Here is a 25,523-nt window from a genome sequence, read left to right as displayed (position 1 = left end):
AGTGATTTCATTCATGGGCCATGTTCTGAGGGCGACCCTCACTGATCTCTGGGGTCAATGGCTAGCTATCTATCTAGTCCAGCCTAAATGGTATGGTCCAGGCCAATGATGGACTCTGTCTCAGGGGAGATAGATGATGCTCCTGAGGATGGCACCTGAGGGAGTCTCCTGGCCTCCACATGTATTCAAACATATGCACATGTGCACACACATGCATGTGCACCCACACACATCTGCAACCCCCCACGGGGACACACAGGCACCATGTGCACACTTTTAAAATTTTTTTATTGATTCTTTGTGAACTTCACATCATGCACTCCAATCCCACATATCTCTCCATTCCTTCATGTCTGCCCTATGCCCTTGCAACCTCCCCTCCAAAAAAAAATAAAAGAAGAATAAATAAAATCTTGCCGTGGAAGTTGTAGTTGCAGTGTGTCACAGAGTCTCGCACAGTATATTCTTTGTTTACACCTCTTTACTTGCAAATGCTTATTGCAATGAATTACTGGGTTTGTTTCCAGGCCTCTGGCTTCTGCTACACTATCTATGCTGGAGTCTCACAAGTACTCCTCTTAGATAGTTTACTGTTGTTCTGTGTCATGGAGATCCTGCAGCTTTGGATCTGCAGGCAGTGAGGGGTGGGGGTATGAGGTGGATCTGGAGATCTCTCCTTCCCCCAAGCCACTCCACAACAGGCAAGGGGTGAGGCCTGATCTCCCTCAAGGGCTGACTCACTCTCTCCCCTGCTGGCAGGGTCAGCTCTACTGAGCTGCCCTGGCCCTCAGATATCCATATGGTCTCTAGTGGCAGCCCAGACCATGGACATCCACTTGACCTTTGGTGGTAACACAGACATCAACAGAGACCCCAGCTGAAGCAGGACTCTAGATCCTGACATGGCTGTGGTGGCAGCGTAGGCCAGGACCTCACCAGGGTCTCCTCTTATTTTCCTGTTCCTTGAAGTGGGAATTTCTGGTTTCGTTGGAGACTCAGTTGTGTCATGTGGTGTTTTTCTGGAAGTTGCCTGGTGAAAGGTTTTGCTGTGATGTTTTGCTGGAGCAGATGCCTGAGAGGCAGGTGATGTTTAAAAAGAGTGTAAGTGTGTAACCCAACATACAGTGTAAGTGTGTAACCCAACATACAGTGTAAGTGTGTAACCCAACATACAGTGTAAGTGTGTAACCCAACATACAGTGTAAGTGTGTAACCCAACATACAGTGAACAGCACTCTGGCATTCGTTCATCTTGCTGGGTATCATTGGGCTTTGCTGATGCTGGTCTTCGCTGATGTCACCAATGCATTGGTTCACCTAACTTTCTTCACTGATCTTCACTTGTTGTGACTTTGTAGAGAGAAATCCACCAAAGAACTTCTGATGGTATTCTGGCTGCTTCTTGCCATTCCCACAGACTGATACTGACCAGCTGAACCTCACAGTTTCTTCTGGATCTAGCTGCTGCTACTGATTCATGTTTGGTGTTTGCCAAATGGACTAGACTGCCACTGATGATCTGTGTTTGGTGTTTGCTAGTGGACTGGACGGTTATGAAAATTGGAATCGCCCCAAAGAACTATTTCTAAGCAGTCCACAATCCCTGTTTCCTTTTAACCTTTCTTTTCCCCTAACTCTGGTGGCTGGTGGGCTAGAAGGGAGGTTGAAGTGTTAAAGAATAATAATCAAAATAGGTTTTGAGAAATCTAAGCCTACAGTTCCTCACCACTGTTGAGTCTCTACTTCCACCTTTTTTCACAATGTATGAAACCTTCAGCTTTGCTTTCTCTTTCATCTCTCCACTGAGTACAACATCTTTTCCATCCCTCCATCACACAGCCACCCATTGTATGGTGCCTGGGACAGGTACATGGGTGTCTCTCTTCCAACCTCCCCTGCTGGGCATATTTCCCATATGCAATCAATGTTAACAGTATTAGTTAACTCACATAAAGTTAAACTAACTGCTCGTTAGCTCTCTTGACTAACTTCACCGACACTGCAGCTTCCCACCCGATGACCTGCATCTCCATATTTCATAAGAGAATGTTTTTGATCACTGATTCCATTTCTTTAAAGCTTCTAGGACCATCTCGATTTTTTTAAAGCTTTTTTTTATAGTTAGATTTTCCAAAATACTATCTTATTAATTGCCATCTTTTCCCCCCACTTTTAAAAATTGAAGTCTAATTTACATAGCAAAAAATTCACCCTTTTGAAGTGTACAATTTAGCCGTTTTCAGTATATTCATAAGGTTGTTCATCCATCATCACTGTATAATTTCAGAACATTTCCATCAGTCTCTAAAGGAAAGCATACACCCATTAGCAGTCATTCTTATTCTCCTCCTGCCCACAGACTATGACAGTCATTAATTTGGTTGCTACCTCTATGAAGTCGCCTACTGTAGACATTTCATATAGATCGATTCGTGTGATATGTGGCCTTTTGTGCCTGACTAAGCATAATGTTTTCAAAGTTCACCCGTTTGGCACATGCCAGCATTTCTTTCTTCATTATGTCTAAATAGCCCATTTATTATTTATTTACTGGTGGGTTGGTGCTAGTCTTGGGCCGTACTGTATGAACATGTTAGGAAAAAGATAGACATGAACAGTAGAGCTGGGAGAAAGGTGCCAAAGGACAACCAGAAGGCTTTGTTCCCCTTGGCATAGACTGGCAAGCTATTGTAAATCCCTGTTCCAGCTTTCATGATTGAGCCTCAGTGAGAACACAAAAGAAAAACAAAGTATCCTACAACCCTGGGATGGCAAATTGCCTTAATCAACCAAGAGCTTCACTTCATCAACTTCACAAAAGCTTCTTTAAATTCCACAGCATAGAACACACATGTGCTTTTTACCTGCCTCTTCCTTCAGGGATCCAACTTTATATGTTTGAGGCTGCTTGAAGTATTCACAGTTCACTGAAGTTCCTTCTACTAAAATATTCTGTTTCTTTTGAGCACTTTCTTTTGCTTTTAGCCTTTGAGTTCACTAATCTTTTCTTTCTGTGATGTCCAGTCTGTGTTAATCCATCTACTATGTCTTTTAATCTGACACACTGTAATTTTCCTACCAAGAAGTTCAATTTGGTTTTTTTTTAAGGTATCTTTTAAAAATCTCAACCTATATTTAAAAATATATGGAATAGGAGCTGGAGAAATGGCTCAAGAAGCTAAGAGTGCTTGCTGCTCTTACAGAAGACTGGGGGGTTGATTCCTAGCAACCACACTGAGTGGCTCCTAACACCCTGCAAATCCAAAGAATCTGATGCTCTCCTCTGGGCTCCACAGGTAACCACAAGCATGTGTGCATACACACCACACACACACACACCACACACACACACACACACACACACACACACCACACACCACACACACACACACACACACACACACACACACACACACACCACACACCACACACCACACACACACCACACACACACACACACACCACACACACACACACACACCACACACACACACACACACACCACACACCACACACACACACACACACACACACACCACACACACACACCACACACACACACCACACACACACACCACACACACACACACACACACACACACACCACACACACACACACACACACACACACACCACACACACACCGTGCACACACACAACACACACACACCGCGCACACACAACACACACACACCGTGCACACACAACACACACAACACACACACACACAACGCACACACCTTTCTTAAAATTAAATATGTTGAATATATTCATACTTATATTAACTGCTTTAATATCCTTGCTAATTGTATTATCTCAATCAATCATCAGTTTCGAGTTATAGATACTTTTGATCCTTATTCTATATTCACTTTCCTGTTTGTTTTCATACCTAGGAATTTTAAATTAGGTAGCAGATATTGTGAATTTTACCATGCTGGCACACCAAATCATTTTGTATTGCTGTAAATATTTTTGAGATTTTCTTTTTATGAAGGAAAAAATTAAAATTGACCTTCTGCTCTTGTGTTATATTATTTACTCAATAGGATTAGAACAGTATTTAGTCAATCACCAATGACACCTCATTAATGACGCCAGCCCTTTCTAAGCTCTCTGTCCAGTTATCTCTAGTTCAGATTTATACTCTGACATGGGGCAGGGGGAGGTGGTACATAGTCTCAATCCTGGGTGAGAGCCACATGCTGTCATCTTGTCTTTCTCCAGTCTCAGTTTCTGCAGATGCCTGTGCTGGTTGGTAGTCTGCTGGATAGTTAAGTTTGTTCTAGAGAGCTCCAGAGCTGTTTTAGAACTGCCCTTCCCCACTGCACCAGTTGTGCAGACTGGAGCCATTTTTATCTGCCCAGACTTTGGGCTCTCTTTTCTCCACCTGGAGCATCACTGACCTCAGCTCCCTCACAAGCAAACTGGGAACTTATGAGATGCTAAGTTAGACAGTTGCACACCCCACCTCCTTGCTTCCCGATTGTCATAGATAACCATTCTGTGTTGTCCATGGACATGAAAGCAGCTGTTTAGAACAGTTTGTAGTTGGCTGTCTATTTCAGAAGTCTTTGAATGGTCTATGATATTGTACCTTGTTTGGAACAGAGTTCTACCCTTTTGCTTTTAAAAGACATGTGCATTTGGCATCATTTATGTGTGATAATGAGCTTAATTAATTAATTTTCTGTATATATCAAACTATCATACTATGTACTTTATTTTTATTCATATTTTTTCTGAGACAATATCTTTCTATATTTCCTAGGCTGACTTCAAACCTGTGATCCTCCTGCCTCAGCCTCCTGGGATTACATATGTGTACTACTACACCCAAATTTCATTGTACATTTTGGATATACAACAACCTCTATGGAAATGTCCCTCCTGGAAAATTCCAGGTAGAAGAAATGTCTATGACAGACTTTCAGAGGTTGGACATGCCAACCTCTTAACTAATGAGACTTGCTTAGCCCAACTTGGGAACTACAGTGAAGGAAAGGAGGTTTACAGGATAATGTCAGTCATGTACATTAGTACAAAAACCATAAACAAGACCTTGATCAAGTCGACTCAATTATACAGAGATGGACAATACACCATAACCAAGTTGGATGTGTCCTGCATTTTACTGCCAGGAAACTCTCTCCAATGAAGTTACCTTTAGATGTTTTTTATAGGTACTATTTCCTGCACACCTTGAATTTCGTGAGCTAGGGAAAATTTTTGCCCTATGCCTCCATTTGGTTTCCACAGACAATGATGTAAATGCAAGTAATGAGTCTGGTTAGGGTCCACAGGTACATTGATAAAGGAGAGAGACCATGAAATAAGATCAGGAGGGGATGCCTATGAGCCTAAAGCACATTATTATGAAAGTAGCCAGGTATGCTAGTGCACATTTGTAATTGTAGCACTTGGAAAGCTGAAGCAGGACCATTACTGTGTGATCAAGGCTAATTTGTGTGATAGTAAGACCCTATTGTAAACAAACAAATGTACAGACAAAATGTTATAAACAAACATATTAGGGAGACTAGATTGCTATTCTGTCATGAAACCCTTAGAGACAAAAACATATGATTCAATTTATTGAACCCAAAGGGTAGGTACCAACTCCTATCCATTATTGATTGGGGTCTGCTCCTCTGGTTCCGGGATGAGGAGGTATTTGTTTCTAGTACTTTCTATCTGGAACTTGGGAACCAGAGAGCACTTGACAATGGAAGGTAAAGAGGAAGTTGAAGATGAATGTGTGGTCTCTGACAGGGGAAAGCTAAGAATCAAGGAGATCGCCATAGTGTGGTGATGAAAAATGCTATGGTCCTTTCAAAAGGAATCCCAGCTCTTCCTTCTAAGCCCCTTTTGGATATCAGCAGAAGATGGGTCAATATCGGTCATAATATTCTTGTAAGTCCCTCTGCTTGACCTGTACAAATACATGACCCAGCACTGCAGTTAGAATCCAAGAGTGTTTTGCACTAATGAGTTGGAGAACTTGAGCCCAACTCTTGAAACAGGCGGAGTAACAGTCTTACATTCTATTATAAATCTCACCTTTCTTCATCTTTCCCTGTTTTCATCTTAGATAGCAGGCAAATCTCTAGGCTTTGAAAACAGAATCTAGGAAACTTGTACATATGTATGTGTATATTACAAAGGTATGCTGGTAAATGAGGTGTTAATTATAGACTTGAGAGCAATAGTAGTTTAAATATCTTTGGAAACTACTAGAGAATTAGTGATATTTGAGGCATATGGCACAAGCTCTTGGTTATTTCTCAAAGGGTAGAACAATTTTAGTGAGAAAGGAAGTCTTCTAAATGCTGAAGTTGCTTATGATCTGTGCTCTGCAAACTTCCCATCTGTGCACGAGCTCTCTGCCCCTGGAAGCTTTAGTTCTACCCACAGTCCTCCCACCTACACGGCTAAGTACTTCAGAAAAACTCCACCGAGTCCAAAACCAGAAAGATGGAGAGATCGTGTTCACAATCTGTTCAAGTACAACAGATGAGAACAGCCCAATCGTCCAGAAGTGTGGGGCAGAACCAAGGCTGCCATCTCTGACTATGCTCCCATGGTTCGTATACAGATCTTAGTTCTCAGGGCTCAGCCATGGATTTTTTTTTTCCGCTGCAGTGTTTCTCAGATACAGTCTTCTATTCTTTGTTCTTCCCTTTATTTATTTATGACAATGTCCTCCTTCTGCCTTTTAAATTCTGAGATTATAGGCATGTACCAACATGACCAGGTTTATGTAGTATTTGGGATGGAAGTAGAGCATCTGTGAATGGGAAACAGATACTCACCCACTGAACTACAGGCCTAGCCTTCCTTCCTGCTTGCTTAGATAAAAGTTTCCCAGGGCCTGTGTAAATTGGAGATGTTCTGAAGAACTTACCAGGCAATTCCACTGTCACGCGGGCAGTGTCAAATGTAGCTGTGCAGTCCTAGATGGTAGAGGCCATTCACTCAGTGTGCTCTCTTAACGCGATGAAGGGAGGGATATGGAAAATGGAAGGTGTATAAATAGCAGTATGGGAATGTCACAGACCAGTGATGTGGTCATTTATTAGCATGTCAAGCGTTATGAATGTAACTGTCTCTATTAGTCTTCTGTGTGAATGGCAGTGTAGAAGGTTCACTTGGACCAGCCTCACCCTACACACATGAGCAGTGCACTGTGCTATAATGTTGCCATTAGTTTATAGGAATTTTTCAGACCTGCAAAGGTTTTATGGGACATACATCTTTTTGTTGCTTGCACTATCATATAGCACATGATTGTTTGGACTTCTGGAAGTTTCTCCTGCCTTGTGAATGTCTATCTATCCTGTATTCTGTTACAGTCAGAATACAAAATATCACTTTATTATTTTCTTCACTTGTACCATTACTGTGATTCTAAATTTTGATCCAAAGCCCAAGGCTGGCTTTTCAAAGTCTAGCCCTTCTCTATCTGTCTGGCATACTCTGTCCCTAAGCTCAACATGCATCTTATACCTTCCCCTAGCTTGTTTACTTTCTGTTGCCCAAAGACACATGGCTTGTTTTGTTGTTGAAATTCTTTTTTTTTTTTTTACTTTTAAAAAAATTTTTAATTAAGTATTTTCTTCATTTAAATTTCCAATGCTATCTCAAAAGTCCCCCATAACCTCCCCCCTCACTCCCCTACCCACCCATTCCCACTTCTTGGCCCTGGCGTTCCCCTGTACATATAAAGTTTTCAAGACCAATGGGTCTCTCTTTCCACTGATAGCCAACTAGGCCATCTTCTGCTACATATGCAGCTAGAGACACGAGCTCCGGGGGTACTGGTTAGTTCATATTGTTGTTCCACCTATAGGGTTGCAGACCCCTTTAGCTCCTTGGGTACTTTCTCTAGCTCCTCCATTGGGGACCCTGTGATCCATCCAATAGCTGACTGTGAACATCCACTTCTGGGGTCGCTAGGCCCTAGCATAGCCTCACAAGAGACAGCTATATCAGGGTCCTTTCAGCCAACGCTTGCTAGTGTATGCAATGATGTCAGCGTTTGGAGGCTGATTATGGGATGGATCCCCGGGTATGGCAGTCTCTAGATGGTGCAAACTTTCATCTTAGCTCCAAATTTTGTCTCTGTAACTTCTTCCATGGGTGTTTTGTTCCCAATTCTAAGAAGGGGCAAAGTGTCCACACTTTGATCTTCATTCTTCTTGAGTTTCATGTGTTTTGCAAATTGTATCTTACATCTTGGGTATTCTAAGTTTCTGGTCTAATATCCACTTATCAGTGAGTACATATCATGTGAGTTCTTTTCTGATTGGGTTACCTCACTCAGGATGATGCCCTCCAGGTCCATCCATTTGCCTAGGAATTTCATAAATTCATTCTTTTTAATAGCTGAGTAGTACTCCATTGTGTAAATGTACCACAATTTCTGTATCCATTTCTCTTTTGAGGGGCATTTGGGTTCTTTCCAGCTTCTGGCTATTATAAATAAGGCTGCTTTGAACATAGTGGAGCATGTGTCCTTCTTACTGGTTGGAACATCTTCTGGATATATGCCCAGTATCGAACTCGTTCTGCCTGCTCTCCTCACGCCCACCCTGACCTATTCAAGTATTAATGAGACTAGATGTATAGAAAAATATAGTCTCTTTCTGATACGGTCAGTCATCCTCACATATTAATATATGCCAAACCTCACTGATTATAACCTAGGGTTCCCTAGTCCTGCATCCTCATTGTTAGAGAGGCAGAAAGGAAACCTGGTCTCAAATTTTAATCTGCAAGTTTCTTACACCGGTCACTCAAGTCCCTCTTTTCTAATACTCTTAAGTTCCATTTTAATTTTTCTTATAATGTCCATCATACATTAAATTACCTTGTTCATCCATTATGACTGTCCATTCATCCCCTCTTTACTGATAAATTGTACCAGGTCCTCTCTTGTCTAATACCCTACCCCTCAGTGCCTTGCTAGCCCATGGCATTGATCAGAAAAGTATAGTTGAAGAATGAATGATTGCTTCACAAAGCGTTCTTGCACAGGGTTAGCTCATGTGGGTTTTTCACTCTCCTGGCTGATATCTCCCTATCACAACTTAGACTTCTAGTGATAATTATTTATTTTACCAATGTTCCCAAACTGTCTCTACTTACACATGCATCTTATTTCTGCACCTACACACAGTTCTAGTGGGCGAAAGTCACAATTTAAATATGGAGATCTCTGGTTTTAGACAGAACTAGATTCAACTTCCACTTGGAAGCTAGATGAATTTTAACAAGTTATTCTTTCTGAACTTCAAGAAAAAAAGGAAAGAAACAGTCTTTTCCTTAGAGAGTTGCTGGGAAGATGTAATGAGATATTTGTGTCAAACGTTTGTTAAATGTCTTAGACATAATAAATCATTAAGCTAAGATACTTTTAATTTCAAAATAACTTTAGTAAGCATGGTGCATATTATACACAATATACATATTTTTAAAGATATATTTTATTTTAAGTTAGGCATGTGTGTATATTATATATTGTGTACAGGGAGAGGTATATGTACATGAATACAAGTGCCTCCAGAGGCCAGAAAAGGATATCAGCTAGAGTTGCAGGAGGTTGTGAGCCATCCATTGTAGGTGTGGGACAAAAACTCAGGTCCTCTTCAAAAGCAGAATATAGACTTAACCACTGAGAAACCTATCTGACCTACATATATTACTTAAATATATTTTAATGTATGTTATAGAAATATTATTCAACTATAATGTAGTTAACATTTTTATTAAGTTCATTGTGTATATATGTATATGTATGTGTACACATGCCATATCACATGTGTGGAGGTAAGAGGACAACTTGCTGGAATCGATTCTCTTTTTCCACCCTTGGGGGTCCAGAGGATCAAACTAAGATCATTAGATTTGGCAGCAAGTGCCTTTACTCTCTTAGCCATTCGCTGACCTTATTATTATAGCTTTTGAAAAGAGCATAGCAGCCATATGTCCACCATTCAGAATTAACATCTTATCATCTTTTCATCTCCTACTAACTAAAGGACATAAAGCAAGGCAACATGGCTATGTTCTATGTGCTCAACACAAGTATGACTCGAGTGTTTATTTCCATACAGAAATCCTGCTTGAGGGTTACAGCTCTGCAATGTAGTTTGACCCATCTCTGCCATCTTCCACTCTATTCCTTCTTGGAAGTATAGTTGTTTTAGGAATATGTACTGTGTTTAGTTGGAATGATAGTTTATTCACACTGCAGACATCCAACCAGAAGCTGATAAGATCCTGCCCGATGGCCAAAGCTGGGAGACGATCATGATGTTTCCAGAGCACACAGAAAAGTTTTTTTTATCAAGTTTTTCAATGCAGTGACAAGACTGGAGATTCTTTTCCCATAAGATCTCAGAGAAATGGTATAACTCTGAGAGACATCAAACTTGAGTGGGGGACTCTATTCCACGTAGAGGGTATCCAGCCGGCTAAGGCTTCCAGGCTGAAAAGGCACGGTGTGGAGGGCACTGTTTGTCTGTACAATGTAAATCAAGTCAGACCAGAGGAGCCTGACACCCAGGCATCAGAATCCAGGAAACTGGGCTTGCCATCCATAGTAGTGATAGCTCTGAACATATCCAGGACAAAACAGGAGTCAGGAGAGCCAGAGCCCACATGTGGTGGCTATGATGCAGCTATATAACATGTCACAGGGCCTCGTTTGGACTCAGATTTCTCAGTGTCAAATGGCCAGACTAGAACATTGATCTCCCAGAGTCCAGTGTTTCTTCACTGAGGTCCTGCATCTGCATGGCTTAAAATTTCATCTGCCTCCATGCATAAACACAGTAGCTTAGAACACGTGTTTCTTGACTCACAGTTTCTAAGGATGACAAACCCAGGTCAAGTGCTCTGGTCAAGTTGAGGTTATTATCATCTGAAGGTTAACACTGGTAGAATAATCTGCATCCAAGTTTAGTCCAGTAGCCATGGCAGCCTCAGGTCCTTGTTGGTCCTTGTCTGAAGATAGAAGGTTAGCTTGTTTCTAAATTGGCATATGAAACAATAGGTTTCACTACATTTTGCACATAGATGTCATTATGTTTTTCTCTTACTCAACCCCACAAAGCCTCTCTTATGCACCCTGCCCAGCTCCACTGATTCTTTTCCTCACTCCAAATATTCAGTCTTTTGCTGTTATCCTACACACACACACACACACACACACACACACACACACACTTGGATTCTACATATGAAAAACATGATATTTGTCTCTCCCAGTTCCCCCATTTTTCTTGTCTCCCTCTTCCTTTGAACCTCTCTTCTTCCTCCTCCTCCTCCTCTTCTTCCTCTCCCCCCCTCTCTCTTCTTTTGTAGAAACATCAGTTCCTTGCCATCTGCACTTCTCCATAGAAATGATCCCAGTAGGAAAACTGGCTGACTTCAGAGTAGAGAAGGAATGAAAGCAAATGGGGAAAGCAAAGGTGGGACAAGGAGAATAGTGGGGAGGGGACAGGAAAGAAGGGGAGGAGAGGGGAGAGCAGGGAGTGGAGGAGAGAGAAGGAGAGGCAAGGGGAAGAGAGAGGAGGGGAGGGAAGGAAGAATAGCCCAGGGTAGAAATCACAGCCTTTTCTCTAAGATAATCTTAGAGGCATTCCTTCGCTTTATTCTTAGAAATGAGTGAATGTATTGAACCCCCACTCTAGTAGAGGATATTATACTAGATGTTGCATTTCAAAATCCCCACCATGAAAGCAGAAATGGAAGCAAAGCTGGATAGAGATATAGGGCAGGAAGAGATTGCCTGGCCCAGCCCAGGATGGAGACACAACTATGGTGGTCAATGCTTCCTAGTTTGCCAGAGACTCTTGTTTTCGACACTCAAATTCCTACTTGCCAAGAAGTGCCCATCTCTGGCACACTGGAATGGTTGATCACCATCTGGGTGTTCTGGCTTCAGCCATGTCTCTCCATCGATCGAGAGCTCTGTCCATGCTGTGGGAGCTGTTGAGGAAGAATTGTTTCCATCAGCAGAGCCTCAAACGAGGGACTCATGCCACCCAAGGATTGGGGTGTGTGCTGAGCTGGGTCACACATGACTTGCTGATGAGCAGTGAGTTCTTCACTTGGCAGCCTCTGCCCTCCCTGGGAAGACCATCTTTCCGCATGAGCATACAGTTTATTATGTCACGCAGGGCATTGTTGCTAATGTCATTTTGGCTGGGCGAATGGATATTGGCATGTTGTCCTGCAGAGAGGGCACCATGCCATTGTGACAGATGGATTCATGTGTTGGCATGTTGTAAATCAACAGGTCTAGCAAATATGAAAGCAACAGCCTAGAAAGGGATTTTGAAACCCATGCTGAATCCTAGGACATTTATGGATCCTGTTCAGAGAGTGCTGAATGTTTGAAGTTTTGAGATTTTTTTTTTTTTTTTTGAAGATGAGACCAAGTATCAACCTCTTTCTGAAAGGCTGCGCAAAAGAATTTGGCCTCAAAGAAAAGTTCTACCACCATTGTTTTTGTTTGTTTGTTTGTTTGTTTGTTTCTTTCTTTCTTTCTTTCTTTCTTTCTTTCTTTCTTTCTTTTTTCTTTATCTTAGAGGTAACAAATGCCCAGATATAAGTTCATCTTTTTGTTATTAGCACCATGTATCTCTGTGGATCTGAAAGAGGTAAGAACAACTCTCCCAGATTCAGTTCTCCCTGTTTTGTTTTCTTATGCATGCCCATGACTAATCTTGTACCAAGCTAATAGAAACTCATTGGATAAAATCTCCTTTAAGAAACATTTTTGATTTAAAAAAAAAACCCTATTATATTATTACCTTTTTTTCTTTCGCCTACAAGTCAGCCTAGTTCCACTGGAATGTAATTCAATTTACTATGGTGACTATGACTCCCCATGCTTTCCTGAAAAACCTTGAGGGGAAAAAATACTCTCAGTGAAGAAAGTTTACACCAGAAATAGTAAAGGGATGCCTTCTTAGAAAGAATACAGGCATGGGGGGAGGGGAAAGTGGGCAAACAGCGCATGGATTGAGATGATGCGCCTGTGGTCCCTGATGTATGTCTTCTTGCTTCCAGAGACTATTTGGAGGTTGATTTCACTTGAGTCACTATCTAGGGTGGGGTGGTGGGAGGGACAATGATTCCAAATAGAAAACACTGTAGGGCTGGGAAGGGTATCAGAACCTCCAGACGAAACAATGTGATTTCTTTGGGAGTAACAATTATCCTCTCCAATGAAACAATGTGATTTCTTTGAGAGTAACAATTACCCTCTACTGCTTTCTCACCAATAATCCTACCCTGCAGAGGAGGAGACATCACTCCACATAGATCAGGAAGGAATGGATGGAGAGATGTTGTGGTAGTTTGAATGGGAATGGCCCCATAGACTCACATGTGTGAATGCTTGGCCCATAGGGAGTGGCACTATTAGAAGGTCTTGCTGGAGGAAGTGTGAAGTCTCAGAAGCTCAACCCAGTTCTCTCCCCACTGCCTGCAGATCAAGATGTAGAACCCTCATCTCCTTCTCCAGCACCATGTCTGCCTGCATACTGCCATGTTTCCTGCTATGACAATAATGAACTAAACCCCTGAACTGTAAGCCAGTCCCCAAGTAACCAATTAAATGTTTTTATTTGTAAGAGTTGCTGTGGTCCCGCTGTCTCTTCACAACAATAGGAACCCAGCTAAGACCATGTGAACACCTAGTCAGAATTTCTTTTTTCCTTTTTTTCTTTCTTTCCTTCTTTCCTTCCTTCTTTCCTTCCTTCCTTCCTCTCCTTTCTTTCTTTCTTTCTTTCTTTCTTTCTTTCTTTCTTTCTTTCTTCCTTTCCTTCTTTCTTTCTTTCTGTTTTGTATTTAGGTTTTTGGTGAAGCAGAGGGATTGGTTTTCAAGATAGAGTTTTTCTGTGTAGTCCTGGCTGTCCTGGAACTCCTTCTACAGATCAGACTGGCCTTGAACTCACAGAGATCTGCTTGTTCTGCCTCCTGAGTAAAGACATATACCATCACTACCTAGAAATTATTTGTTTTCTTTTAAGATGAGGTCTCACTACATAGACAAAGCTGGTATGGATCTCACAACACAGCCCCAGCTGTCCTTAACATACAAGGTTCCTGCTTTATTCACCTCTAAAATATTGAAATTACAATTTCAACGTGCCCAACGTTAGCCAGTATCTTAGCCCTTGGCCCAGAAGAGTAAAGTCTTGCTTGGCATACAGTACTTCAGCACCTCCACCCACACACTTAACACTCACTTAAAAAAACTTTCATTTCATGTGACAGTGGAGGAACATCTGCGGTTTTCAGTACTTTCCTCTCCTAAGGAAGATGGATGCCCAGGGAAGTTCTTTGTGATGATGTAAATTGAAGAAGCTTGGAAAAACACAAGGCGAACAGCTCTAGAGTGCATTCAACATGTCAGACAGGCCACTGCTTACTGAGAAGAAATTCCAGGGGCTCTTTACAAAATTTTGGTGACTTAACTATTAGGTTAGTGTTTTTATCTGTCTCTCCATGGAAATTGGTAAAGTATAAGCAACCAGTCAGTGCTTTTAAGAGGTTATTTTATGTCTAGTTTTTAGATTGCTAGTGTGTTTGTGTGTGTGTGTGTGTGTGTGTGTGTGTGTGTGTGTTTGTGTGTGTATGTGTGAATGGGTATACATTTCACAGCACATAGGAGAATGTCAAGGACAGCTCTGTGGAGTTGGTTCTCTTTTCACCGTTATGTGAATTCTGAGGATTAAAGTCAGGCTGCCAAGCCTACATACAAGTTTCTTTACCCTCTCTGCTGAGCCACATCACTGGCCCATTGGGCTTTGAGTTATTGATAGCTTGTTGTGTTATTTGTGATAAGGGATGTAATAAATCGCTAATGTAACCTCAAAAAAGGCACCGAGAGTAAGCACAGGGACTCCCCACACAGAGGCAATGAACCTCTTCACCGTGGTACGAAGGTAAAGTTGCACCATAGCTGAAACATGAGACATAGACATTTGAACGTGAAACATAGAATGGACATGACAGCCACAGGGCACTCAAGAAACGGGGTCTGTCTTAGGGTTTCCATTGCTATGAAGACACCATGACCAAGGTGTCTTTGCAACTCTTACAAAGGCAAACATTTCAAACTGTAAGGCTGGCTTACAGTTTCAGAGGGTTAGTCCACTATCATTATAGAGGGAAGCATGGCCTCCTATACAAGCCCAAGACCCTATTCATACACATTTAGGGTGGGTGTTTGTATTTTAATTAACATCCTCTCAATAATCCTCCACAGATAGGCCCAGAAATTTGTGTCTTAGGCAATGCTAAGCAGTAGTTCTCAACCTTCCTAATGCTGCAACTGTTTAACACAGTTCTTCGTGTTGTGATGACCCCCCCAACCATAAAATTATGTTGTTGCTACTTTATAACTGTAATTTTGATGCTGTTATGAATCATAACGTAAATATTGGATATGCAGAAAATCTGATGTGTGACCCCTGTGAAAGGGTTCTTCAACCCCCAAAGGGGTCGAGACCCATATGTTGAGACCTGCTGTTCTAGACCCTGTCAAGTTGATAATTAGCACCTAGATAGGACAGCATTAAAACGTTTGTCTTTGTATAGCATCCCCTGGGTGAGCTCTGACAGAAGAGTAGGAAGCCTATCAGACAGAAGCCTTTTCCAGCATGAACAGTGGCATTACTGCCCCGGATAAGAACTTAGGTGGCCTCTTTCCCCTTTCCCCCATGTTCTCTGTTCCTTTTCCTAGTGCCATGCTGATTATAGACCAGACACGATGGAAATCTCCCTCACCTTATCCAGTGACTTGTCAGGCCTTTATGGGCCCTGATATGTTATCTCTTGACCAGTACATGATATGAAAACTTAAAGCTCAGTAGTGTTAACCTGTACTTCCAAGTCAATCACCTCTGACACATTCACAGGGGAAACATTATAGGAGCCTTCACAAACCAGGTGTGGTGATACACACCTGTCATCTCGGCCCTTAGCATCCAGACACAGAGGGATCAGGAGGTCAAGGTCATCCTTAGCTACATTGTAATTTCAGTATCAGGCAGATCTAGGTGAGATTTTATCTTTCAAAAAGTCTTTGTAACAGTGTCTTATGGAGAAATAACCTATTGTGTTGCTGGCAATTGACCAGTGTGCTATTCTGTGGGGGGATTCAGAGAGAGCTTGGCAGTAAAGGACATGCATTCAGAGTCAACGATCCGTTCTGTACCAGTTCTCTACTGCCGATAGCTTGGCCCTGAAGGGATGATGCCCAGAAGAGAGAAGGCAGGCTCAGCATTGGCTTGCTGCTGTTGTCTGTCCCCCACGGCCCGAGGCCAGCTCTGAGTACCAGAGGGAAATCGGACTCCCAAATGCCAGTGCAGCAGCTGTGCTGACTGCAGCCCAGCCCTGTACCCCTTCCCCCTGCTTTTTGACTCATTGCAGGAATCTCATTACGAGCTCATTTCATCTCTCCGGGGAATGAGCTGATGAAAGACACTGTTAAAATTGTGTTTCAGTGTCTTGAACCTATTTAAAGCACACTGCTGGGAGGTTATTATCATTTCTGTCATTAAAAGTGGAAACAATGCTAACAACACACACACTCTCTCTGTCTCTCTCTCTCTTTTTTTATTATTGAGCACTCAAACCACAAACATCTCTTGAATAAGTGTGATGGATACCATGCATTGGCTGGGCACTATGGGACCGTCACAGCAGCTCGTGCATTGTCCTCGTCTCAAGGAATGTACAGCATACTTGGAAACCCAGGCGGATTTTTAACTAACTCTGGCAGAGCTGGATAGTTCCAAGGAGAGACACTGGGGATACAAAAGACCTAGAGTCTAACTATGTGCTTCCCACCTATTTGCTCTGTGTATTTGCAACAGGATGTGTAACCTCAAAGTTTTCCCTGGCAGAGTGGAAGCTTGGTCCTCTTTTATCTATTTAACAAATATTGATCAAATGTGTGTCAGGCCTGGGATAGCGGTTATAGGAAAAAAGTAATATGCATTATAGCAGAAGTGGCAGTAAGTTAATACATAGTTACAGTCACATACAGGTAATAAATATGGAAGAAATGTATTTGTCCAGGGTTTTCATGCATTCTCTACATACCTACTATGGGCAATGTAGTCTTAGTGAAGAAAATAGATGAAAACTGTCTACTTTGATGAAAGGAAAAGACAGAAATAAAGTTAAAACAAATGGGGAGGGGACATGGGGAGATGGCTTGGTGGTTAAAGTACTTGTCACATAAGCATGGAGACCTGTGTGGATCTCCAGAACTCACGTAAAGTTGGATGTGACAGCATGTGTCTGTTATTCCAGCATTCCTGGTGGGACAGAAGGTGGAGACGGAATTCCAGCAAACTGGCGAGCCGTGCAACCTGGTGCATTCAGCAGAGATCATTGAGAAAACCTGTCTCAATCCAGGTAGAAGATGGTGACTGGTAGAGCCCAAGACTGTCCTTTGACCTCCACATGTGAGCTGTGGCACAGGTACACATGCTTACAGACATACACATACTCTCATGTGTGAACATATGCCCCTCATATACACATCGTATACAAAGAAAGTGATTTGTTGTTTGTTGTTGTTGTTTTGGTATTGATACAGGGTCTTTATGTAGCTCTGGCTATCTTGGAACTCATTATGTAGACTAAGCTGGCCTTGAACTCACAGAGATCTGCCTGCCTTTGCCTCCCAAGGCACGTACCACCATACCTGGCTACAAAGTGATGTTTAAATAAATAAATAAATTAGTAAATGAATAAGGAATTAGGGAACCAACTCAGTTGGTACAGCGCTCGCCATGCAATCGTGGGCACCTGAGCTTGATGCCCAGCACCCGCTTAAGAAGCCAGCCTGAGGGCACATGAGTATACTCCCAGTTCCTAGAGGTAAAGACAAGGAAATTCCTGAGCTTGCTGGACAGTCAGCCTACACTAATTTCCAGTTTCAGGCCAGTGAGAGACCCTGTATCAAAAAATAGAGCTTACCTGCCATGTATAGGGCCTGGATTCAATCCCTCTCATAAGTGAACAAATAAATATTATGTGCATGTGAGAAAGGCTCTGAGCACAGGGCAGTACCATATAGAGGGAGCAGATACAGAAACAAGGAGAGAGGCAAGGAAAGGCTGAAAGGAAACCAAGGTGTTGATTGCCATAAAATTGTTGAATTCTTTAAAAACCCAGTAATGTTATAGGAATATGCTTTTGTTTTAAACCCAGATGTGAGCTATGGACTGCTTCAGACTGAAGCAGCTGACTGTGATTTGTCCCGTGCTCTGGTGGGGGTGTGATTCTGCCAGCTGAAAACAGTTTACCTTTGGAATTCTGGGGACTCTTGAGAGGATCTAAAAATGCCAGAGCCCCTTGAGGCTGTAGCAGCTACTGCTGTCCCTGCTGCTGCCTTTGCTGGATTGCTGGATTGATTACTGTTTGTTGCTGGTTGCTGGCTAGAGATATCCTGATGACAAAGTTTGGACTTGCCCCCAAGGAACTTGACACCCCTATTCAGCAGTAAGTAGTGTGAAGAGATCTATGCTCCCTTTCTCTTCTCACCTTTCTCACCTACCTAGTGTTGGGAGGTTGAAAGGCATTGTGGTGAAGCATGGTAGGTTAAAGAACCCAATAAAGCATCGAAAAAGTATGGTCACAGCTGATCCTGCAGACCGCAGGAGTCTTGGTTAGTTTTCCTCAACTTGACATAAGCCAGAGTCATTTGGGAACCTCCACTGAGAAAGAAATCCATCAAATGGCCTGTAGGCAAGTTTGTAGAACATTTTCTTAATTAATGATTGATGTGGGAGGACCTAGTCCACTGTGGGCAGTGCTAGCCCTGGGCAGGTCGTCTGGGACGGGTATAAGAAAGCAGGCTGAGAGGAGCCTGTAAGAGCAAGCCAGCGAGCAGCATTCCCAATGACTTCTGCTTCACTTCTGGTCTCCAGGTCCCAGCTCTGACTTCAGTGATGATGAATAACTAACTGTTACACTAAAAATAAACCCTCCCCTCCCCAGATTGCTTTTGTTCATGGTGTTTATCACAGCAACAGAGACCTAACTAAGCCGGCTGGGCAGAGCATTCCCAAACAGAGCTCAACAAGGCTCTGCGATGGTGAGGCTTGAAGAGTTAGAGGAATGTGGAGAAGGCCAGCATGGCTGGAGCAAAGTGGACAAAAGGCAGAGGAGTGGGTGAGGTGGGGGTGGGGGTAGGGGTGGGGAGTGGCAGATTGTGTTCTACTCTGTAGGATCCCAGAAGGTTACTCTCTCTTTGCTCTGTGTGATGTGGGAACCATGAAGAGTGCAAAGCAAGAGGGTGTGGTGGTCTGAATAGCTTTGGCCCCATTGATTTGTGTGTTTGAATGCTTGGCCTTAGGGAATGGCACAATAAAGAGATATAGCCTTATTGGAGAAAGTGTGGGCCTTGTTGGAGGAAGTGTGCTGTTGTGTAGGTGGGCTTTGCAGTCTCCTATGCTCAGAGTCTTCCCAGTGTGGGATTTCAGTCTCTTCCTGGCTGCTTTCAGAAGACAGTCCCCTCCTGCAGTCTTCAGCTCAAGATATAGAATTCTTGGCTCTTCCAGCACCATGCCTGCAAGCATCATGCCATCATGATGATAATGGACTGAACCTCTGAAACTGTAAGCCAGCCCCAATTAAACTTTTTCCTTTATAAGAGTTGGCTTGGCTATGGTGTTCCTTCACAGCACAGCAATGAAACCCTAACCAAGACAGAAGGTATGCTATAAGTCTACAGCCCCAGGAGACCATGAACTGAAGGCAGTGGGGTGTTTCAAACACTGTGGTCATGTTGCTGCTTTTCAAATTTAAGAGTGTTCCCTCTTGCAGTAATGTAGAGAATGGACAGGCATCTGAAGACTGGGAGGATGAGAAGACTTCTCCCCACTCTGGGATGAATGGTGCCCCTCCTACACCATTCTGACTACAGTACCACAGGACTCATCATGGATCAACAAGAGCCTTTGAAGAGGTGACTAATGTCCTTTTTTGTTAATTAGATATTTTCTTCATTTACATTTCAAGTGCTATCCCAAAAGTCCCCTATACCGTTCCCCCCACCGTGCTCCCCAACCCACCCACTCCCACTTCCTGGCCCTGGCATTGTGAGGCTATGCCAGTGCCTGGCAAATACAGAAGTGGATGTTCACAGTCATCTATTGGATGGAACACAGGGCCCCTAAAGAAGGAGCTAGAGAAAATACCCAAGAACCTGAAGGGATCGGCAACCCTATCTATAGGAGGATCAACAATATGAACTAACTAGTACCCCCCAGAACTGTGTCTCTAGTATCAACAAGCCAAGAAAGAGGCCTTTGTGCAGCTATCCATGCTAATGGTCTTGGGTTTCTATGCCTCGAGGACTGTGAGAAAGTAAACTGCTGTTTACTCTACCCATCCTGTGGTACTTGGTTGTAGTGCCCCAAGTTGAGAGATGGGATAAAATAGGAGAAGCCCACCTGTCTTAGTTAGGGTTTTACTGCTGTGAACAAACACTATGACCACAGCACAGCTTATAAGGACAACAGTTAATTGTAAGCTGCCTTACAGGTTCAGAGGTTCAGTCTAATACCATCAAGGTAGGAGTATGGCAGCATCCAGGCAGGCATGGAGCTGGAGGAGCTGAGAATTCTACATCTTTATCAGAACACTGCTAGAAGAATGGCTTCCAGGCAGCTTCAATGAGTGTCTTAAAACCCACACCCACCCACAGTGACAAACTTCCTCCAACAAGGCCACACCTACTCCAACAAGGTTACACCTCCTAATAGTATCACTCCCTGGGCCAAGCATACTCCAACCATCACATCACCCCTATCGCTTTCTGATGGTTCACATCATATTATGATGTGGGAGAGGGTTAGTTAATTAAAAAATATTAATCTTTTCATTTCTTTGTGTGGTGTATAAATTATCCTACTGTTGATAGAACTTACAAGGCACACATGTGGGTGCTATATGAACTTATGAGTGTTCTCTGGTTCCTGTGGATAGGGCAACATTGGGAGATCTGCATCATTTTATAAGGGCTCCACTCTGAACATATTGTTACAAACTATTTCCTTGGAGTAGATGAATCTTAATCTTTTAAAATGTTTCTTGAAGGGCAATCTGAAAAAAATTATCTAAATAGACTACTTGAAAAAATTTCTAGATAGAGATAAGTGCAAATATTACGCTGTTAGGTTATTTGCTATAGTTCTTTTTTTTTAACAAGGGAAATTTAAAAATAATCTCTATGTCAAAAAATGAAGAACTCATTTTTAAAAATTAGAGTCTGGCCATGAAAAGGAGCAGTGTGTGGCCACTAAAGATAATGCTTAGGGTTTTTTATCCACCCCCCCCCCCAACTGAAGGAGAAATTCGCATAATACAAATTAACTATTTTAAAGTGTGCCACCTGATAGCATTTAGCACATTTATAATTTGTGCAAGTGACACCGCAATCTCTTCTGGACACAGTTTCATCTCTTTAAAAGGACACTCGTATCCATTAAACAGTCACTGCCTGTTCATCCCCTTCTTCAGGTCCTAATTGTCACCTGTTTGCTTTCTGTCTCAGTGAGCTTACTGCTCTAGATAACTCCTAGAAACCGTGCAGCATGCCAGCTTCTTTCAATTACCTTAGTGTTTCTAGGTATATTTATAGTGTGGCTCGTATCAGCCCACCTTTCCTTTGTATTGATAAGTAATATTCTAATATCTATATACCACAATTTGTTTATCCATTCACCTTTGGATGGGCATTTGCGTTATCAGCCTCTTTTGATTAAACATTTTGCATATAAATATGCATTAACTTGTACCTAGGGGCCTCTTTTCAGCTTGTATGTATGTATGTATGTATGTATGTACATATGTAGTATTTATGTACATATGGTCTCATAGTCCTGGGATTACAGGTGTTGGCCACCAAGCCACCATGCCCAGTTTATGGATTACTGGAGTTTGAACCTAGAGCCTTTTGCATGCTAGAAAAGTCGTCTACCAACTGAGTTAAATCCCCAGCCCACTACTTGCATTTCATCCAAAGCTAATATCTTTGGTGTCCCTGTGCTTTTCCTTGGCTTTTCCTCCTGTGCCAAGCACATCTGTGTCCCCTTTTACAGATTATTGTGAATAATCATGCCCTCTTCCTCAGCAGTTTTCAACTCCTCTTCTCAGTGTACTGCTCAACAAAGGACCGTCTGACAGCACCCTAAACCCTTACACACACTCTAGAAATGAAGGTGGCAGTGAGTAACAATAGCAACAACTGTGTGTGTGTGTGTGTGTGTGTGTGTGTGTGTGTGTAACATTTAGGAAGAAACCTTGGAAAAATATGGCCCCTATTAGTAATTGTCTCTCGGCAGTGCTATTAGAGGTCATTGTAATTTTCCTACTTTTGCTTATTTGTGTTTTATTCAATAAACATGTATTGATTTTGAAATGAGGAAATGTTATTTAAAAATAGATTACCATGTTGAAACATTGACTGGAAATAATCTCTTTCTTTAAAACCTGCCCAAGGGCTCATTTCAGTAGCACAGACTGCAAAATTGGAGTGATACAAAAATTTGCATGGCCCTTGTGCAAAGATGAAGTGCAAATTTGTGGACTACTCCATATTTTCAAGCATACTAAAATGATACAGATTAAATTAGTTTAAAGATAAACATTTAAAAGGTGTAGGTCTGAAGAGATGGCGCTAGGATTAAGAGCGGGTACTGTTCTCTTCCAGAGAATCTGATTCAGTCCCCAGCGTCTGCACTGAAGTAGCTCAGCATCCTTCCTCTCTGAGCTCTGTGAGCACTGCATTCGTGTGTATACACTGCCCCCCCCACTCATACACAAAATTAAAAATAAAAATAAATACTATAAAGGGAAACTTAGAAGATCAAAGGGATAGGAAATGAAGCAAGAGTAAATGGGTTTTAAAACGTGTTTATTAAGTGGCAGGAAGACAGAGATGTGGTATACAGTTAGCAGAGAAGACTACCCCAGTTTTTCCCAGGAGTGGAAGACCTGCTCTACCCCAGGGAGCTTGGAAACCTCTGAATCAAAAATAATATTAATCCTAGGAGTCTTTATCTCACTCAGATTATAAATCAAGTATGATAATAGGGTGAAGATATTTTCAGACATGCAGCCGCTCTGGGAACAGACAGAGCTAGTGCAGAAAGACAATGGAGGACATGTGCCGGAAGAATAGGTACTAACTCAAAGGAAGAAGAGGAGGATCGTGGGAAAAGTCGACCTCCCTCAAGGGAGCAGTGAAGGGAATTTCCAGTACCGGGAATGATGGGCGAGTTTGTGCAGGACAGGAATCCAGGATGCAAAACTCCAAGAGAAACTGGGGATGAACTGTTTGAGATGTGAGGGCATAATGAACAAATTGGAGCCCACACTGCTCAACATTTGAAAGTTAGTGAGAAGTCCACACACAGGAGGTCATAGTGTGGGGCCGGGCCATTTAGGCTACCCCAGAGAGTAACCTAAAATGTAAAAAGAAGTCATCCTTGCTAAAACCCCGTGTCGTCCAAAGGAAGCACGGCTCTTCTTGGTACTTTCAAGGAATCAGGGGAAAGATAACAGTTCCATTTCCCATGCAACAGGGCAGTTTCAACCAGCATGGTGCCAACTGTAGTATATGCTCAGTCCTTACCCCTTAATCCTTAGCCCTGGAGCAGCTTGCTATGAACCAATCAATTATTTTTCTATTCTTTTCTCCCTCCCTGTCAAGGAAAGCACGTTTGAGGTGATGGTCCACCTTTCAGCTCTGCATTTTGGCTTTCTTTGGTCGAACCTCTTCTAAAACACTTAGTATAGTCTATGGAGTGAGTGTCTAAATCGAGATGAAAAGAAGGTCACTTAAGATGGCTAGGCTAAGCTGTTGTTTGTATGTCCTTTAACACTACTAATGAGAAGTTTCTAGAAAATGAGACAAATCGGCTTCAGAGGCAGCAAGTATATCACAGTGATCTGTGAATTGCTTAATTCCAAAAGGATTTGACTTTGTATATGCATTCTCTATCTCTTCATCAAGCTGTTGCATGGACCTGTAACTGTACTTGCAATGGTGGACAGAGCAGAGCAGATCCTTTCTTCTATGGGGTTGACATTCCAGATGTATACAGGAGGTGGGATGATCAAATTGGAAGAGTCTTTTTCGTGTTTTAATTTTTATAAGCTGAACCATCCAACTTTATGGATGTCATGCTTTCTTTTGTGGTGGCATATAAAATAACATTTCCTCTTAGTATTTTGATATTTTGTATGTATGGGCATTTTGCATACACGTGTATCTGTGCACCATGTTCATCCAGTGCTGTGGTGGCCAGAACAAGACATCTGATCCCCTAGACCTGGAGTTACAGATGGCTGTGAGCAGCCACATGGGTCCTGGGAACCAAACCTGGGTCTTCTGGAAGAGACACCAGTGCTTTTAACCACTAAGCCATATCCCTGTCCCCATAATTCTTACTCTTGGTGACAATCTTCAACTTGATGAACTATAGTGATTTATAAATCACAATAGTCACGGTAATATGAAAAGCATCAAGTGTTGAACCAAAAGTCCTGGTACAGAAATGGTGGGAGTGAGGGTGAACAACAGCAAAGAGTGAATAACAGGCTCTCTGCCATGGTTGGGTGCCAATAGACAGTGCAAACAATCTGAACACTAGTCTGTACTACTCAAATCAATAAGATACATACAATGACAAGAGGGTATGGAGAAGGCTTTGGCAGAGGCCTGATGCTCATTAGTTAAAAGCCTTTTATGCCTTCTTGCTTCTTAACTGTGAAAATGATGATGGCTTATCTTGGGTTATGTTTCCTAAAATCATAGGCCAAGGCAGGGTTTTCTCAAAGGAAGTCTCATCAGGAAAAATCTCAAAAGGAGCAAGAAGAGTAGGATGAGGAGAGGGAGTTTGTCAGAACTGTGGCCTCGGATAAAGCCTGACTTGTCCCATTCATCGGGCAGTTCCGGGCCATGACTTACTCTGCAGAGTTGTTCCACTTTAGAGAGAACTATATGAGTCTATACCTGACTCCTGGCAGGATCTGACTTCCCAGGCATTGGAGGGTGAAGGTGCTTCCTCAGCCAAAGGCTGAAAACCATGAAAACCGTTCACCACCACTTGCAGCACTGTGGGAAAATGGGGGCCTAACATCAAGAGCAGCTAATTACCATGCTGTAACTCGTCATGGTCAACGTGGTACTGGTCAGGGTTCTTCTGGTCACAAGCCAACAGCCATCATGACCCACCTAAGGGACAAAACAGGCTAGGGAAGGGTTTCAGTGGCTCACATCATTAAAGATCGGACTTGGTTGTATACAGGGGTCAGTGAACGTTACATGGGATTCATCTATCTTTCCTTCTCTGGTAAACTGATTTACTGTGCCAGTAACAATGACATCTCATTACCAAGAGGTTCCTCCTATTGATTTAGCAACCCACATAGAAAGAGAAGGCTTCCTACAGCACAGATAGAAATGTCCCAGAGAA

At 42.5% G+C, this 25,523-nt stretch overlaps 1 non-coding gene across 1 annotated transcript; it reads left to right on the top strand.

Annotated features, from left to right (window-relative positions):
• The first annotated feature begins 22,541 nt into the window (after positions 1–22,541).
• Positions 22,542–22,645, top strand: Gm22321. The gene has a single exon (XR_003956566.1). It is a non-coding gene; the product is annotated as a U6 spliceosomal RNA (small nuclear RNA).
• The last annotated feature ends 2,878 nt before the right edge of the window (positions 22,646–25,523 follow it).

Source organism: Mus musculus, chromosome 6 (assembly GCF_000001635.26).
Source record: "Mus musculus strain C57BL/6J chromosome 6, GRCm38.p6 C57BL/6J".
NCBI lineage: Eukaryota > Metazoa > Chordata > Mammalia > Rodentia > Muridae > Mus > Mus musculus.
The sequence above is the reverse complement of the archived record's forward strand: the minus strand, read 5'-3'. Positions and strand labels throughout refer to the sequence as shown.